This window comes from Somniosus microcephalus, chromosome 9, assembly GCF_052327205.1.
Source record: "Somniosus microcephalus isolate GS21.2 chromosome 9, FLI_Smic_1.0, whole genome shotgun sequence".
Taxonomy (NCBI): domain Eukaryota; kingdom Metazoa; phylum Chordata; class Chondrichthyes; order Squaliformes; family Somniosidae; genus Somniosus; species Somniosus microcephalus.
In genome coordinates this window covers 65,562,649-65,581,031 of record NC_140995.1, presented here as the reverse complement: position 1 = coordinate 65,581,031, position 18,383 = coordinate 65,562,649, and the positions used below count along the sequence as shown (strand labels likewise).

The following is an 18,383-nucleotide window of genomic DNA, read 5'->3' as shown; positions in this document are numbered from 1 at the left end:
ATCTACAACCAAGAATCACCCACAAGACCAACAAGTCATACCCAACTCATCAGAAAACATGCTGCACAGCAGATACGAGACAAAGCTCAGTGTACTATGGAATGCAAATAACTTCCTTCAACAAGTTGCTTCTCATGTCATTAACACATCTGGATTTCCTTAATCATATTAACAATTCAACATTTGACAAGGAACACAGACATAGAATAACACAATTGTGAATGGGACGAGGGTCTGCTGCCACACCTCTGCCCATTCCTTCCTCTAGTACCTGGTGCCCCCAGCTCACCCCTTTTAAAGCATTCGGTGTTGTACTCTGACTGGGCGATGAACATAGTGCGGAGGGTGAAAATGTGTTTGGTGGGGACCTGTCGACAAATGGAGGTACAGTTCCAGCTGGGTTGGCTCAAGTCGCAAATTTTTTTGAATGTAGCAAGTCCTGGAAGATTAATACAGTAATTTTAAAAGAGCTCCAAAAAAACTCAATTCTAATCTGGCCTCTTATTCCTATATTATAGAAGCATAGAACAGTACAGCACAGGAGGCCATTCAGCCCATCGAGTCAGCACTGGTAGGGAAAAAGAAATCAGGAAAATTCCTCTCTGACCCCCCTCAAGCTACCGAAACCTGTCTATTGCCATCACCATCTCAAGGATCCCTTTTCCTATATTCATTATTTCATGTTATTTTATGCTTAATTAATAAAGTTTGCTGTGCAACCAGTGGACCTGCACTCCATTCTGCAGCTCACATCTCTAAAATTGGCCTTGCAGCCAATTAAAAGACCAAACATTAAGAGTTCGATATGGATCCCATCACCTGAACACCTAGGCCAAGCTCAGGTTTTACTTTGGGCTACCCTTTATAAAGTATGAAAGTACCAAACAAGGTAACCCAGCCAGTGCCATGCTGAACAAAGGGACTTTTTGTGTTGCTAAAGACGCTGAGTGCTTGTGTACAGTTCCAAAGTGGCAGCCCTCTGGTAGGCTATTTGACTGTTGGGAGCATCACAGCCACACTCCATTCAGCCCCTCATCCAACATCTACACACACTGACCAACATAGCTCACTGGATAGCAATCAACAGCAGGAACCTTGGCTTTTTTATCTCCTCCTTAACCCAGGAACATGCAGGTCAATTGCAGAGCTTCAGTTACAGCACCAGGCTGGGATGTGCTGGCCCAGCACATGCCGAGAATAAAGACTCCAGACTTTTTGGTCTGTGTGGTTGGTACTACACTAAATGATGCCTTTACCTACTGTTTCCTAGGGAGCCTGCAAAGACTCGTCACAGCACGAGGATTAAGGATTCTGCACAGAAGTACTTGAAGGGCACAAATTTCTTCACTTTCTCTTTCAGATGAGACGTTAAACAGAGGTCCCATCTGCTCTCTCAGGTGGACGAAAAAGATCCCATGACACTATTTCGAAGGGGAGCAGGGGAGTTATCCCCAGTGTCCTGGCCAATATTTATCCTTCAATAAACATCACTTAAAAAAAAAATTCTCTGTTCATTATCACATTGCTGTTTGTGGGAGCTTGCTGTGCGTAATTTGGCTGCCGTGTTTCCTACATTACAACAGGGACCACACTTCAAAAGTACCTCACTGGCTGTAAAGCGCATTGGGACGTCCAGTGGTCGTGATAGACGCTATATAAATGCAAGTCTTTCTTTCTCCAAAGACGTGGTTAGGCTCCACTCACCAAACTGTAGTCAGCCAACTCCTCAGCTTTCTGCATCTCCTTCTACCACCTCCCCACTGCAACACAGCCGACACTGGGAATTCAGGGGTATGGGGGAGGAAGACAGAAGAATTGTTTCCAACCATTCTATGCAGCCACAGAATAACCCTGCAATGTGTTGCACTACCACCCTCAGCCACTGCAATTACGGACACACAAACTGCAGTGACATACCATAGTTCCAATTGTGTGACTCAATAGTTGGAGCTTTGCCATCCATTACTGTCTGCCATGACACATACCACCAGGCAGCGACAAAAGAAATGCAGCCCCCTTCCTGACACCATGCTTCAAGGTCATAACACTGCTTATGATGTCACCCGACCCCCATGATGCATTCTGCTTACCCTCTACTATTATCCAATAGTGAGTGGACTGCAAGGAAGGCAGTAAAAACAGTGATCACAACAATATTTCAATAAAATCACCTGTCAAAGGTGCACTTTCAAAAGATTTATAAAAGTCAAATCACACACACACACAAAGATATAAAAAAGTATGAATGAAAGCTGCCAAACAACTACTATTGATGTATGAAACTACCAATCATAAATCAGCAAACAGCCATCAATAAAACTGGCAAGAAAGGGAACCAAAATATTTGTGCTAACCTTTTTGGCTGTCATCTTACTTCTCTTTAATCAAAGTATTTAATACTGGAACTTTCTAACAAAAAAATTATTTCATTCACAAAAAAATCATGAAACCCTACCAATTGTGAGAGAAATTTCTGCAGTGAGCCGCGCCCCTTCTCCACACCCCCAACCCGAAGAAGCCCGCATGTTGGAGGCACCTGGGACTTAAACACACAAGAATTCATTTTTAAATGAATGACTGCAAGACGGACCATTGACAGATTGTGCCAAGATTTGCTTTTTGAAAGCCTTACTCTGCCCTGTCCTGTGATAAAAAGGAGGCAATTATTGTGAATTTGACTTCCCCCCCCCACGACAAAACACCCAAACAAGTAAACCAAGAACTTCTGAACTGCACCTGAGGAAGACAATGAAGTACTATATTATATATACATATATATATTTAAAATCAGTGACTGCAACTTGTAAATGAGGGTTAACACATTTATTACCTGCAGCACACAGGAAATTACTAAAAAAAATCATAACTCAAAGAACCACTTATCTGTTAAGTTTACTGATGAAATATCTGACTGAGTAAATGTGGAAGTCAAAAGTGATTCGTTTCAGTCAGTACCACAAAGAAACAAAGAATTAGCAGAAAACAGAGCAGTCTAATGGCTCAATTTCTTTTCTCAAAACTACCAATTCAGAATTGGCAAATAGCCAAAATGAGCCAACACAATCAGTCCAACAATAAACTGAGCTTGGTCTAATCCCCCATCTTGATTCATCAAAATATGGATGTTAAATTATCTGAAACCTACAAAGAATTAAACGCTGATAGAAGGCTTATTTTGCTGCAAATCGGTGGGAATTGCTTCTCAGACAGAATCACAGAAACCCCACAGTGCAGATAGAGGCCATTTCGGCCCATCGAGCCTGCACCGACACATATCCCACCCGATCCCCGTAACCCCTACACCAACACATATCCCACCCTATCCCCGTAACCCCACGTATTTAATCCCCCTAACACTAAGGGTTAATTTATCATAGCCAATCAACCTAACCCGCACATCTCATGATCTGAATTAGTCAACAGAGACCTTGGAGGAGCCAACACTGCAAGGCCTGGCCTGCCAGCTTATTGCCCACCCAGCTGGGGTACATCCAGGCCTCAGTGCAACTGCTCATCCCTCCACGAGTGTGCCAGGCTATCACAGAATCACAGAAACCCCACAGTGCAGATAGAGGCCATTTCAGCCCATCGAGCCTGCACCGACACATACCCCACCCGATCCCTGTAACCCCTACACCAACACATATCCCACCCTATCCCTGTAACCCCACGTATTTAATCCCCCTAACACTAAGGGTCAATTTATCATAGCCAATCAACCTAACCCGCACATCTTTGGACTGTGGGAGGAAACCGGAGCACCCGGAGGAAACCCACGCAAACACGGGGAGAATGTGCAAACTCCACACAGACAGTCACCCGAGGCCGGATTCGAACCTGGGTCTCTGGCGCTGTGAGGCAACCGTGCTAACCACTATGCCACCGTGCTGCCCACTATCCTGTGCTGCCTGCTCGTTCGCCCACCTGGCACAAGTGTCCCTGTCCCACCATCTAGCCTGAACGCTTCCCTGGCCATCTGCTCACTCACCCACGCCTGAGCCAGAGTGTTTCTGGGCTCGCCTTCCCTGGGTGCTGACACTTCACAGGACAGCAAGAGAGCAGGAATGCAAAATGCAAAAAGAAACAAGTGAGGGAGAACAAGACACAAAAGTGGAAAAACAGACTTGTATTTCTACAGCGCCTTTCACAACCACCAGACGTCCCAAAGCGCTTTGCAGCCAATTAAGTACTTTTTGAAGTGTAGTCACTGTTGTAATGTAGGAAACGTAGCAGCCAATTTGCACACAAGCTCCCACAAACAGCAATGTGATAATCATAGAAATGGTTACCGCACAGAAGGAGGCCATTCGGCCAGTCAAGCCCACGCCGGCTCTCTGCAAAAGCACTTCAGTGAGTCCCACTCCCCCACCCTTGCAATGTTTTCCTTCCAGTACTTATCCAATTCCCTTTAGAAAGCCACAAAGGAGGAAATTGGAGAAGTACTTGAAAGAAAAAAAATCATAAAATAATGACCAGATAATCTGTTTCAATGGTGTTGGTTGAGGGATAAATATTGGCCAAGACACCGTGGTGAACTCTCCTGCTCCAGTTCAAAATAGTGCCATGGGATCTTTTGCATCCGCCGGAGGCTGGGGCCTCGGTTTAATGTCTCATCCGAAAGGCGGCACTCCCTCAGTGTCAGCCTAGATATCTGTGCACTAGTCTCTGGAGTGGGACTTGAACCCACAACCTTCTGACTCAGAGGCGAGGGTGCTACCAACTGAGACACAAAGAGGGAGAGAGAAATAAAGAGAAAGTGAGAGAGAAATAGAGATTGAGAGAAAGCAAAAGGAGAAAGGGAGGAAAAGATAAAGACAGACAGAAAGAGAGACAAACACTAAATTTCTTTTGTAGACTTATCAATATTCTTAGCGACAGGGGTACGACAGGCTTAGAATTTTGGGCAAGAATTGACCCATAAACACAGGATAATTGGATAGTCTGTGGTGATAGTTATTGGCAAAGATGGACATGTTGCTCGAGAGAGCGTAAAAACACAAAAATAAAATATTTTGCTCCCAATGTAGTGATTGCACTTGAATCGTCCTGGTTTCCCTCCAGCATATATGGCCCATTCCATCTAGAAATAGGTTTGTAGTTCCTTCAGCTGTGTCTTCTCTGCGGCACTTGCTGCCCACTGCCTAACTCTGCTGCTCGTCATCACTGCCAACACTGCTGCGCTTTAGCGCACACCAGCATTTCCAGCCAGCACCTCTACTGCTCGGTTCCCACGTCTGGCCAATCCCAAACCTGAGCCTATGCAAGTCCTGGGATAGATTCAGAACAGATCTAGTAGCTCAAAACTGGGCATCCATGAGGCGCTGTGGGCCATCAGCAGCAGCAGAATTGTATTCCACCACAATCTGTAGCCTCATGGCCTGGCATATCCCTCACTCTACCATTACCATCAAGCCAGGGGACCAACCCTGGCTCAATAAGGAATGGAGAAGAGCATGCCAGGAGCAGCACCAGGCGTACCTAAAAATTAGGTGCCAACCTGGGGAAGCTGCAACACAGGACTACATGCATGCTAAAAAGCGGAAACAGCATGCTATAGACAGGGATAAGCGATCCCACAATCAACAGATCAGATCAAAACTCTGCAGTCCTGCCACATCCAGTTGTGAATGGTGGTGGGCCATTAAACTAACGAGAGGAGGAGGCTCCATGAATATCCCCATCCTCAATGATGGTGGAGCCCAGCACGTGAGTGCAAAAGACAAGTTGAAGCGTTTGCAACCATCTTCAGCCAGAAGTGCCGAGTGGATGATCCATCTCAGCCTCCTCCTGAGGTCCCCACCATCACAGAAGCCAGTCTTCAGCTAATTCGATTCACTCCACGTGATATCAAGAAACAACTCACCTCACTGAATACAGCAAAGGCTATGGGCCCCGACAACATCCCGGCTATCGCGCTGAAGACTTGTGCTCCAGAACTAGCCGCGCCTCTAGCCAAGCTGTTCCAGTACAGCCACAACACTGGCACCTATCCGACAATGTGGAAAACTGCCCAGGTATGTCCTGTCCACAAAAAGCAGGTCAATCCAACCCGGCCAATTACCACCCCATCAATCTACTCTCAATCATCAGCAAAGTGATGGAAGGTGTCATCGACAGTGCTATCAAGCAGCACTTACACACCAATACCCAGTTTGGGTTCCGACAGGACCACTCGGCTCCCGACCGCATTACAGCCTTGGTCCAAACATGGACAAAGGAGCCGAATTCCAGAGGTGAGGTGAGAGTGACTGTCCTTGACATCAAGGCAGCATTTGACCGAGTGTGGCATGAAGGAGCCCTAAGTAAAACTGAAGTCAATGGGAATCAGGGGGAAAATGCTCCACTGGCTGGAGTCATACCTAGCAGAAAGGAAGATGGTTATGGTGATTGAAGGTCAATCATCACAGCCCTAGGACATCACTGCAGGAGTTCCTCAGAGCAGTGTCCTAGGCCCAACCATCTTCAGCTGCTTCATCAATGACCTTCCCTCCAACATAAGGTCAGAAATGGGGATGTTCACTGATGACTGCAGAGCGTTCAGTGCCATTCGCAACTCCTCAGATAATGAAGCCGTCCATGCCCGCATGCAACAAGACCTGGATGGCGTTCAGGCTTGGGCTGATAAGTGGCAGATAACATTCACGCCACAGAAGTGCCAGGCAATGATTATCTCCAACAAGCGAGCGTCTAACCACCTCCATGACATTCAGCGGCATTACCATCGCCGAATCCCCCACCATCAACATCCTGGGGGTCACCATTGACCAGAAACTTAACTGGACCAGCCACATAAATACTGTGGCAACAAGAGCAGGTCAGGGCTAGGTATTCTGCAGCGAGTGTCTCACCTCCTGACTCCCCAAAGCCTTTCCACCATCTACAAGGCACAAGTAAGGGGTGTGATGGAATACTCTCCACTTGCCTGGATGAGTGCAACTCCAACAACATTCAAGAAGCTCGACACCATCCAGGACAAAGCAGCCCGCTTGATTGGCACCCCATCCACCACCTTGAACATTCACTTCCTCCACCACCGGTGTACCATGTCTGCAGTGTGTACCATCTACAAGATGCACTGCAGCAACTCGCCACGGCTTCTTCAACAGCACCTCCCAAACCCACGACCTCCGCCACCTAGAAGGACAAGGGCAGCAGATGCATGGGAACACCACCACCTCGACTTAGAAGTATATCGCTGATCCTTCATCGTCGCTGGGTCAAAATCCTGGAACTCCCTCCCTAACAGCACTGTGGGAGTACCTTCACCACACGGACTGCAGCGGTTCAAGAAGGCGGCTCACCACCACCTTCTCAAGGGCAATTAGGGATGGGCAATAAATGGCCACATCGCATGAACAAATAAAAAAGAAAAATCCCCACTTATACACCCACCATGCGCTGCCGCCACCCCCCATCCTGCCCCCGAGTGCTCAGTTAACAAAACAGTTATTTAGTACTGGATACTTATGCCAATGGCAACAAATGGAGGGGAGCAACCATGAGAAAACCACAGGGCAAGTGATTACCAAAAGAAAATGCGGGGGGAAGGGAGCAGGGTGAAGTGCAGAAGCCCAGTAGTAATAGGGGAGCCCACAATCAGAATAGACAGGCGCAGTTATAGCTGCAGCCCAGAGTCCTGAATGATATGTTGCCTCCCAATCGTTAGGGAAAGGGATACAACAAGGTGCGTACAAAAGATTTTGGAGAGTGAAGGTCCTATAAAGGTATTTTCAGGAACTCGGATATAGATGATAGCGCATGCCTTGATGGTGGTAATCTCAGGATGACTCCTACTGCCACACGCTCATCAACACTTAAGATAAGGAATGCAAATGCAAGGTTAGAAAGATGATGCGGAGGTGAGGGCAGGGAGTTCAGATTCTTGGGACATTGGAAGCAGTTCAGCAACAGCAGTGACGTGTAAGGAACGGTCTGGCTTCAGCAGAACAGAACTGGGACCAATGTCCTCAGCAGTGCTATGGGGGAATGATTTAAACTAAAAATGGTAGAGAAGAAAGGAAAAGACACAAGGAGGAAGTGTAAAGAAAAGTAAAGGGGCAAAAAAGGTGTCGGCAAGATACGAAGCGAAAACCGGAAAATAAAAGAACAGGCCAAGAGGAGTAGGAATGAAAAAAGATTGCTGAATAGAGGTAGGCCTGAGTTTTATGTGCATGAATGTACAACGTATTCAGAATAAAACGTGAGCTAGACACAAATTGCTACGGCAAGGATGGGTTCTGACGTAATAGCATTAACAGAATTAGCTCAGGCTAGACGGAATAGGGAAAAAATTGGGGAGGCAATATTAATCCACGGTCTATTGCAGCACCAGAGTGCACGGAGAATAGCGTACAGTGCAAAAGCAGAATCCACCTGCTAGAGTTAATGGAAAAAAGGGAACGGTTACCCTGTTGGGAGCATATTATAGACCACCGAACTGTGGTAAGGAGGTCAGGAAAACAGGTGCAGACAAATTAGAGAAATATGCAGAAACAACTGGGCCATAATAATGGGAGACTACAATTACCTGGAATATAGATTGGGTTAAACGCTATGCAAATGGTAACGAAGGGGAGTGTTTAAAGTATGTTGAGGACTGCTTTCTAGATTGATGGGTTTTTAGTCCAACAAGAAAGGAGGCAGTTTCGGATCTAGTTCTGGAAACTATTGGAATTCTAGGAAATGAAATGGGGCAAGTACGGAAACAAAAAAGAAAGCTTGCATTTCTAGAGCCTTTCATGACCTCAGGACGTCCCAAAGCACCTTACAGCCAATGAAGTACTTTTTGAAGTGTAGTCACTGTTGTAAAGTAGGAAACGCAGCAGCCAATTTGCACACAGCAAGCTCCCACAAACAGCAATAAAATAATGGCCAGGTAATGCTGCTGATTGAGGGATAAACATTGGCCAGGACACCAGGGATAATTCCTCTGCTCTTCTTCAAAATAGTGCCGTAGTGTAGGAGTGCTTGAACTCCTAACGAAAGTACCGAGACTGAAACTAGCAGTTAACCAAACGGGGTTTAATGCACTAGTAAAAGTTACAAACAAAAACGCAGGAGAAACTCTATACAGGTCTGTACACCAACTGGTTCCACGAGGACAGAGAGGGAACGCCTCTCTCCTCTGACGTCATCACGTTTCCCGCCGTTGGGAACGTCACGTGATCTGCGTGATGACATCATCGCGCTGGATCGCCATTCTACCGAACCCGCGCTGTTTATACAGAGCAAACACTTAAAGGTAACAAGCCCCTGTTAAAGGCAATTATATACATTACTGCAAGAGTCTCTTGGTGGCTTTGCCACATACGCCCCCCGAGAATTGTCTTTAATAAGGAAAGTCAATCGCAGAGGAGGTCGGACAAGCCTGTTTGAACGACTCCTAAATTCCCAGAGAGGAAAACGCTGAGCAGCTGGTGAGCTGGAGGGGATAGCGGCCTGGTCAGGTGCGGCAGCAGCCGGCGGTCGACCCCTACGCGGTGGCTGAGCGGGCTCGACTGGCTGTTCAAGGTCCAAGTGAGCGGGCTTGAGGCGATTGGCGGAGATGTGGTCCGGCCTGCCCCCGAGATCGACCAAAAAAGTCTTAGCCCCCGTCTGTAAAACCCGGAAAAGGACCCGTATACGGAGGCTGGAGCGGGCTGCGATGGGCGTCTTGACGAACGAACACGAATTTGGCCTTCATCAACTACACTGGAATGTGGGAGGCAGAAAAACCGTGTTGCGGCGTCGGAACTGGCCGGAAGCACTGGGCCGCTTCCCGGTGGGCTTCCCGCTGAGTGGCTGCGGACCACGGCTGTGTAGGGGACGGCAGGAATTCGCCTGGAACCCGGAGTGGCTGGCCATAAACCATCTCCGCGGCCGAAGCCTGCAGATCCTCCTTTGGCGCCGTGCGCAACCCCAGCATAACCCAAGGCAGTTTATCGACCCATGCCGCGTCCAGGAGGCTGGCCCTGAGCGACGCCTTCAATGAACGATGAAAACACTCACACAGCCCATTCGCCTGCGGGTGGTAGGCCGTGGTGCGATGGAGTTTGGTGCCTAAGGCTGAGGCCACTGCGTTCCAAAGCTCAGATGAGAATTGTGGACCGCGGTCGGACGAAATATCCATTGGAACCCCAAAGCGTGCTACCCATGACGAGATAAAGGCTCAAGCGACATCCGCAGAGGTGGTAGACGTCAGGGGAACCACCTCTGGCCATCTCGTGGTGCGATCTACCATCATAAGGTGTGTGAAACCCCGCGACGGCGGGAGTGGCCCCACAAGGTCGACATGGACCTGGTCGAACCGACGTTCCGGTACCTCGAAGGTGGCCAAGGGGGCCCTGATGTGTCGTCGGGCTTTGGCTCGTTGACAAACCACACGTGTTCGCCCAGTCGCGGATGTCCTTGCGCATCCCTCTCCAGACGAATTTGGATGCTAGCAACTTCTGCGATGCCCACACCAGGATGTGAAAGTCCGTGTATGGCGTCGAAAACTTTCCGACGCCAGGTGGGCGGAACAATCGGACAGGGGTCTCCCAAGGAGACGTCACAGAGTAAAGTGGTGCCCGCCGAATGAAACGGCACATCCTTTGGTTGAAGGCTGGCGAGTCAGAACAAAAGGCTTGAGTGTCCGGGTCGGCAGCTTGGTCGGCCGCCATTCTCGCATAATCGATCCTCAACTGCATGGCTTGGACGGTGGCGCGGGAAAGGCAATCCGCTACCACGTTGTCCTTGCCGGCCACGTGCCGGATGTCGGTGGTAAATTCAGAAATAAATGTAAGCTGTCGCTGCTGTCGAGCTGACCACGGTTCGGCAGTCTTGGCCATCGCGAACGTCAGCGGTTTGTGGTCGACAAACGCAGTGAAGTGGTGCCCTTAGAGCAGAAAATGGTCAAAAACAACGCCAACAGCTCCCTGTCAAAGGTACTGTACTGGCATTCGTGCCGTCGCAGCTGGCGGCTAAAAAACGCCAGTGGTTGCCACGTGCCGTCGACCCATTACTCTTGGACGGCCCCTATGGCGTAGTCCGACGCGTCAGTCGTGAGAGCGATGGTGGCTCCTGGCAGGGGGTGTGCCAACATTGTCGCATTCGCGAGGGCGGTCTTAGTGTCCCCGAAAGCGCGGTCCATTTCCGGCATCCAAACTACGGGCTCCTTTCCCGGCTTCCCTCTGAGGGCCTCGTAGAGCGGCCGCATGAGCTGTGCAGCCCTGGGAACAAAACGATGGTAAAAATTTACCATACCCAGGAACTCCTGGAGTGCCTTCACGGACTGCGGCCGCGGGAATGCGGCGATCACCTCCACCTTAGCCCGAAGCGGCATTGCCCCCTCCGAAGTGATGCGGTGGCCTAAGAAGTCGATTTGCTGCAGGCCGAACTGGCATTTGGCGGGGTTGACAATGAGGCCGTGCTGCTGAAGGCGATGAAAGAGAATGCGCAGATGCTTGAGATGGTCCTCCTTTGCGGCGCTGGCAATCAGTATGTCATCCAGATAGACGAACAAAAATTTGAGATCCTGCAGCACCGAATCCATTAGGCGTTGGAATGCCTGCGCCGCGTTTTTAAGTCCGAAAGGCATGCGGAGGAACTCAAACAGGCCAAAAGGGGTGATGACCGCTGTCTTTTGGACGTCCTGGGGATGCACCGGTACCTGATGGTACCCATGGACGAGGTACCCACGGACGAGGTCGACCTTGGAGAAGATCGAATTCCCTGCCAAATGTGCGGAGAAATCCTGTATGTGCGGTATGGGGTACCGGTCGGGGGTCGTGACATCATTGAGGCAGCGGTAGTCACCGCAGGGCCGCCATCCACCCCCGGGCTTAGGGACGATGTGAAGAGGCGAGGACCAGGGACTAGTCGACCAGCGAATAATCCCCAACTTTTCCATGGCGGCGAACTCTGCCTTAGCAGCCGCGAGCTTGCTGAGCTCTAGACGCCGTGCCCTGGCGTAGACGGGAGAGCCAGTCGTCGTTATATGGCGCTCCACCCTATGTTTGGCGGTTGAAGCCGAGAAGGTGGGCTTAGTCAGCTCTGGAAAGTCCCCGAGGAGGCGGGAGAAAACGTCGGGGGGGGGGGGTGGCCGAGCGCAGGAGACCGAGTGCGGTGCGACCATGCCGCGCACACAGGGAATACAGTCGAACGTGGCGGCGTGAATGAGCCGACGATTTTTTTAATCAACTAACAGGCTGTTGGCGCATAAAAAGTCAGCGCCTAGGAGTGCCTGTGAAATTTTGGCGGTGACGAAGTCCCATATAAAGCGTTGGCCACTGAAACAGACCTGGACCCGCCGTGTCCCGCAAGTACGAATCGTACCCCCGTTGGCAGCTTGGAGGGGAGAACCACGCCTGCCGGACCGAAGGTCGAGGACTGACGCAGGAAGGATGCTGCACTGCGCACCGTGTTGCACAAAAAATGACGGCCCGAGATGGAGTCGGTTAAATAAAGTAGTTTCCCGGAATCGCCGATCGCTATCGTGGCCGCGGGGCACGCCCCGGAGTCGGTGTTCTTGACGCGCAGTTGCTTGTTCGGTGTTTTGGACACGAAACTGCAAGGCGGATGGCAGCTTCTGGCCTTCACGCCAAACCGAGCGTGGTAATAACAGAAACCGGTTGTTGGAGGCGTCGAGGCAGGACCCTTTGGGGCGGGGCATCTCGCGACGGCGCAGTGTTGTTGTCGGACCGCGTATATTTTAGCCGCCTCTTCGGATCCGCGTCCGATCTGGTGAGGGCCGCCTGCACCTGTTCGGGCAGTTGACTGGGGAACATTTCGCGGAACAGGAAACATTGCGGTTCAGACCCCAGGAGTGTGAGCATCTGGCTCATCAACTCCGAAGGTTTGGAGTCTCCTAACCCGGGCAGCATGAGTAGGCGGTGTGCACGCTCTGCCTTCCTAAGGCCAAATACCTGCATTAGCCTTGCCTTAATGGCGACATACTTGTCGGTGGCCGGGGGGGGATCAGTAGATGATCCTCGACGCTGTCGAGTGCGGAGACCACGTAAAGATAACGGGTCTGATCCTGCACGACGTTGCGGAGCTCGAACTGCGCCTCTGCTTGTACGAACCAGGAGGCCGCCTGTTCCCAAAATTGGGGGAGCTTCAAAGCCACTGCGTTGGCTTCCATCATGGCCCTGCGTTCCGTTTCCACCGCGAAGAACATCCGTGAGGATTCGGGGTCACCAATGTAGGAGTGCTTGAACTCCTAACGAAAGTACTGAGACTGAAACTAGCAGTTAACCAAACGTGGTTTAATGCACTAGCAAAAGTTACAAACAAAAACGCAGGAGAAACTCTATACAGGTCTGTACACCAACTGGTTCCATGAGGACAGAGAGGGAACGCCTCTCTCCTCTGACGTCATCACGTTTCCCGCCGTTGGGAACGTCACGTGATCTGCGTGATGACGTCATCGCGCTGGATAGCCATTCTACCGAACCCGCGCTGTTTATACAGAGCAAACACTTAAAGGTAACAAGCCACTGTTAAAGGCAATTATATACATTACTGCAAGAGTCTCTTGGTGGCTTTGCCACAGTAGGACCTTTTACATCCACCCGAGGGGTCAGATGGGGCCTCGGTTAAACATCTGATCCGAAAGACGGCATCTCTTACAGTGCAGTACTGCACTAAAGTGTCAGCCTAGGTTTTTGTGCTCAAGTCTCTGGAATGGGACCCACAACCTCTGACTCAGAGGCGAGGGTGCTACCTACTGAGCCACAGCGGACGAGATAATGCAAGGGGAACATTTAGGAAATAGCAACCATAACTTAACTAGCTTCAATGTATAAAAATTGAAAAAGAAAAGGAACAGTTAAACGTAAGCAGAAAAAGCAGATTTCAACAAGATAAAAAGGGAACTAGCCCAGACAAACAGGAAAGAAATATTAAAGATAACACAGTGGACAAACAATGGGAACTTTCAAACAGAGTTGAGGTAGAGTTAAGGCATATTCCTATAAAAAAGGAGTACGATCACTGGAGGTCATTGGATAAGCAGAGAAATTCAAATTACAATGAGATTTTTTAAAAGCTGATGACAAATCTAAGGCTATGAATGCAAAAGAAAATCAAACAGGCTACAGAAAATAGAGGGGAAGCAAAAATAAAATCGAATGGCTAAGAGGGAAGAGCATGAAGAAGGAAATAGCAGATTTAATAGATGTTTAGAAAGTAAACAAAAAGTTAAAAGAAAGGATAGGCCGATTAGAGATGAAAAAGAAACTCTTTGATGGAGGATAGAGAGGTGGAGATACTGAACGAGTACTTTGTTTTTTTTTAAAAACCAAAATGAGAGATTTGGAAGAGGCTAGATGGACTAGCCGGTCTTTTCCTGTCGGACATTTCCGTATGTTTGTAGGCTGTGTTTATTTGCAAAACAAGTGGGTTGGACCAGATTTTTGATTGGTCCCCTTGGAGGACAAGGCACACCCAACAATTTGTCTGCAGTGTGTAATTTGATCCAGTCTTGTCAGGCAGGCTACAGAAAGTGGAGCTGTAGTTGGCTTTGTGAAGACCCTCTTATCTAGTGTTCTGCAATTGTAATTATAGTTGTCCGTGGCTGGTAAAATAAAAGACTTTATATAATCTAATTGGTGGTTAGTTACTTCTTTGGAGTTTTATTTTTCTTTCTTTCTGGAAGTGATAAAAATTCTTTAATTCAGAATGGACCACGGTCATGGTTACAACATTAGTGCATGTGTGGGGTGCGTGTGTATCCAACCTTCTGATACACCAGTGAGCTCACACTGGGGAGAGGCCGTTCACCTGCTCCGTGTGTGAGAAAGGATTCACTAATTCATCCGGTTGGAAGAACGTAATCCGCGTCTATCAGAGGGGGAAGAATGTGATCTGTCTTGACATCTGCATCACGTTCCTCGCTCTCATCCCCACCACTCCACCCCTTTAGACCTGGATCACGTACTTCCCCACCCCCATTGTTCTCTCTATGTTTTTCCCTCTCTCCAGAGTTCCTGACCTTCATCTTCACCCCTCCCCCCAGAGCTCCTCTCCACCCCCTCGTCTCCCCCCTCCCCAATCCCTTGTCCTCTCCCAGCTCCGATCTCCTGACCTTCTCCAGAGGAAACGTGGCAGCAGAGGCTAGGTGCATGCGTGTTTGGAACCTCTGGTGTGCATGTGCAGCTGCAATGTCAGGTGCACATGCGCGGCTCGGGGGTGGGACGATGTTTAGCCCCCCCACCACCAATAAAGTGCGCATGCGCAGCTCGGGGGTGGGACGACGTTTAGCCCCCCCTCACCACCAATAAAGTGCGCATGCGCGGCTCGGGGGTGGGACGATGTTTAGCCCCCCCCACCACCAATAAAGTGCGCATGCGTGGCTCGGGGGTGGGACGATGTTTAGCCCCCCCACCACCAATAAAGTGCGTATGCGCGGCTCGGGGGTGGGACGATGTTGAGCCCCCTCACCACCAATAAAGTGCGCATGCGTGGCTCGGGGGTGGGACGACGTTTAGCCCTCCCCACCACCAATAAAGTGCGCATGCGCGGCTCGGGGGTGGGACGACGTTTAGCCCTCCCCACCACCAATAAAGTGCGCATGCACGGCTCGGGGATGGGACGATGTTTAGCCCCCCCACCACCAATAAAGTGCGTATGCGCGGCTCGGGGGTGGGACGATGTTGAGCCCCCTCACCACCAATAAAGTGCGCATGCGCAGAACGACTCAAATTTGTTTGCACAAATAATCACTGCAATGTTTGTATAGAAAGAATGAAAGAGCACAAGGGGAGGATGTGAAGCAATGAGATCGGATAACTACCGATAAGGAAGTAGTACTCAAAAACATGTCAGGACACGAGAGTGGAAAAGGCACCTGGCTCTAATAGCATGCCAAGTCAGAGAGGAGACAGCAGAGGTTAGGACCATCAGTTTATATGGTAGTAGTGTGCCAGAAAACTGGAGGGCAGCCAATGCAGCAGTTATGTTTGAGAACTGATAAACGGGTCAGCCTAACATTCGCGGTCGGCAGAAACAAGAAAATGCTGGAAGTCATCATCGGTGGCGGGAACAGACAAGTTCACATTTCAGGAGCTGTTTTAACCCCTGCAGGGCACTACTGTTTACATCTCTCCGATTCAAAGAAGGGATCACACCCGAAACCTCAACTTGGCTAGTGTACTGTCTGCAGATGCTGCCTGGACAGCTGTGTGCAGCATTTTCTGTTTTCATTTTAGATTTCTAGCATCTGCCACTTTTTGTTTATCGATATTAAGTAAGCTTCTAGAGACCACAATAAAGGGCAACATTAATCCCCACTTAAAAAGACACAGTTTATTAAGGACAGCCAATTCTTTGAGAAAATAGCAGGGTATTTATTGATAAAGGAAATGCAGTAGATGTTGTAAATATGGATTTGGAAAAGTTTTTGACAAGGTGTCACTTAGGAGACTTGTTCATAAAATTAAGGCCCAGAGTATTAAACAGAATGTGGAAGCATGGATAGGATGTGTAATGGCTGACGGATGTTTTTTAGACTTGAGAGATATAAACAGTGGTGGCCCCTAGGGGTCAGCATGAGGACCACTGCTCTGATCTGGTCACGGATATGTGCAGCACACCATCAAAATATGCAGCTAGCACTAAAGTAAGGAGCATGATTAACTGTGAAGAGAGCTGTGTGTGACTTCGGGAGGACGTGGACAGATTAGCAGATTAGGCAGACAGATGTCAGATTTAATTTACTGTGGTGTATATTGGGGAAGAATAATGAGAGGAAATACAAGTCAAATGGTCAAACTTTCAAAGGAGAAAAGGAGCAGATGCACAAATCTTTAAAAGTAGGAAGGACAAGCTGATAAAGCTGTAAGAAAAAGTAGATGGGATCCTTTGCTTTTGTAAAGCAAAGAGATAATGCTAAATCTATACAAATCACAGGCTGGGCAGCGGTTAGAATATTGTAGCCAATTCTGGGCATCCTATTTTAGGAAGGATGTCAAGGACATGTAAAGGGAACAGAAGTGATTCACAGGGCTGTGAGGCTTTAGTTATGAAGCAACATTAAAGAAACTGTAGCTCTTTGCATTTGAGCAGAGAAGAGGCAGCAAACTGACAGGGGTGATCAAAATTATGAGGGGGTTTGATAAAGTAAATAGGGAAAAGCAATTTCCACAGAGGAATGAGAGGACATCAATTTAAGATCACTACCAGAAGAATGAAGGGTGCGGTTAGGAGAGGTTTTTTTTATGCAGAGCGTCATCAGGACATGGCAAACCCTACCACAAATAGTAATGGAAGCGGAATCCATAGCAGTATTTAAAGGCAAGTAGAAAAAATGTGAAAACAAATGTTAAAATAGTCTAGGCAATGGGCAGGGGAATAGGACTAAATGCACGGTCCTTGCAGAATGTTGATGCAGGCATTGGAGGCCATATAGCCTTCTGCTGTGGTGAAAATTCGATCATTTATTAGAAGAACAAAATAATGTGTGAATGGCTTAGTTGGTGAAAAGCAGATGCAAGCTAAAACGCAAGAAGGTGGGGGAGAGGGAGAGGGAGGAGGTCGTAAAATGAAAACAGGAACTGTTAGAAACACACAGTGGGTCCCAAAACTGAGTGTGTTTATTGCATAAATTAATTATAAGCTAGATGTTGTCTTGGAAAACCACATTTCCAAGCTGCCCAAAGGACAAACAATAGGCAGTGGTATCTGCTGCTGCTGTACCCTCCTCTCTAGCCTAAGTACCAGATCCCTTCCCCTAACTTGCCACCTCGTGCAAGGCTGCACTTCCATGGGCACCAGCAGTTCTCCAGTATTGTGACTAAGTGTAAGCGTGGACATTAACCGCCAGCAGGCTATTTTACTGTGGAGATCACCACAGCCAAGGTTAATCCTGTACTAACCTGGCATCTACACACAGGCACTTCAACCAGAGAGCAATCAACAATAGAAATCATAGAAATTTATGGCACAGGAGGAGGTCATTTGGCTCATTGTGTCTGTGCCAGCCGAAAAAGAGCTATCCAGCCTAATCCCACGTTCCAGCTCTTGGGCCGTAGCCTCGTAGGTTATGGCACTTCAAATGCATATCCAAGTACTTTTTAATTGTGATGAGCGTTTCTGCATCAACCACCCTTTCAGGCAGTGAGTTCCAGACCCCCACCACCTTCTGGGTGAAAATATTTCTCCTCAACTCCCCTCTAAACCTTCTACCAATTACTTTAAACTATGCCCCCTGGTTATTGACCTCTCTGCTAAGGGAAATAGGTCCTTCCTACCCACTATCTAAGCCCCTCATAATTTTATACTCCTCAATTAAATCTCCCCACAGCCTCCTCTGTTCCAAAGAAAACAACCCCAGCCTATCCAATCTTTCCTCATAGCTAAAATTCTCCAGTCCTGGCAACATCCTCGTAAATCTCCTCTGTACCCATCTAGTGCAATAACATCTT

General features: G+C 48.7%; 1 protein-coding gene across 1 annotated transcript in view; it reads right to left on the bottom strand.

The window, feature by feature from the left end:
* arid4b (AT-rich interaction domain 4B) overlaps nucleotides 1–18,383 on the bottom strand; it is a 203,098-nt gene that overhangs the window by 159,010 nt on the left and 25,705 nt on the right. The window lies entirely within an intron of this gene.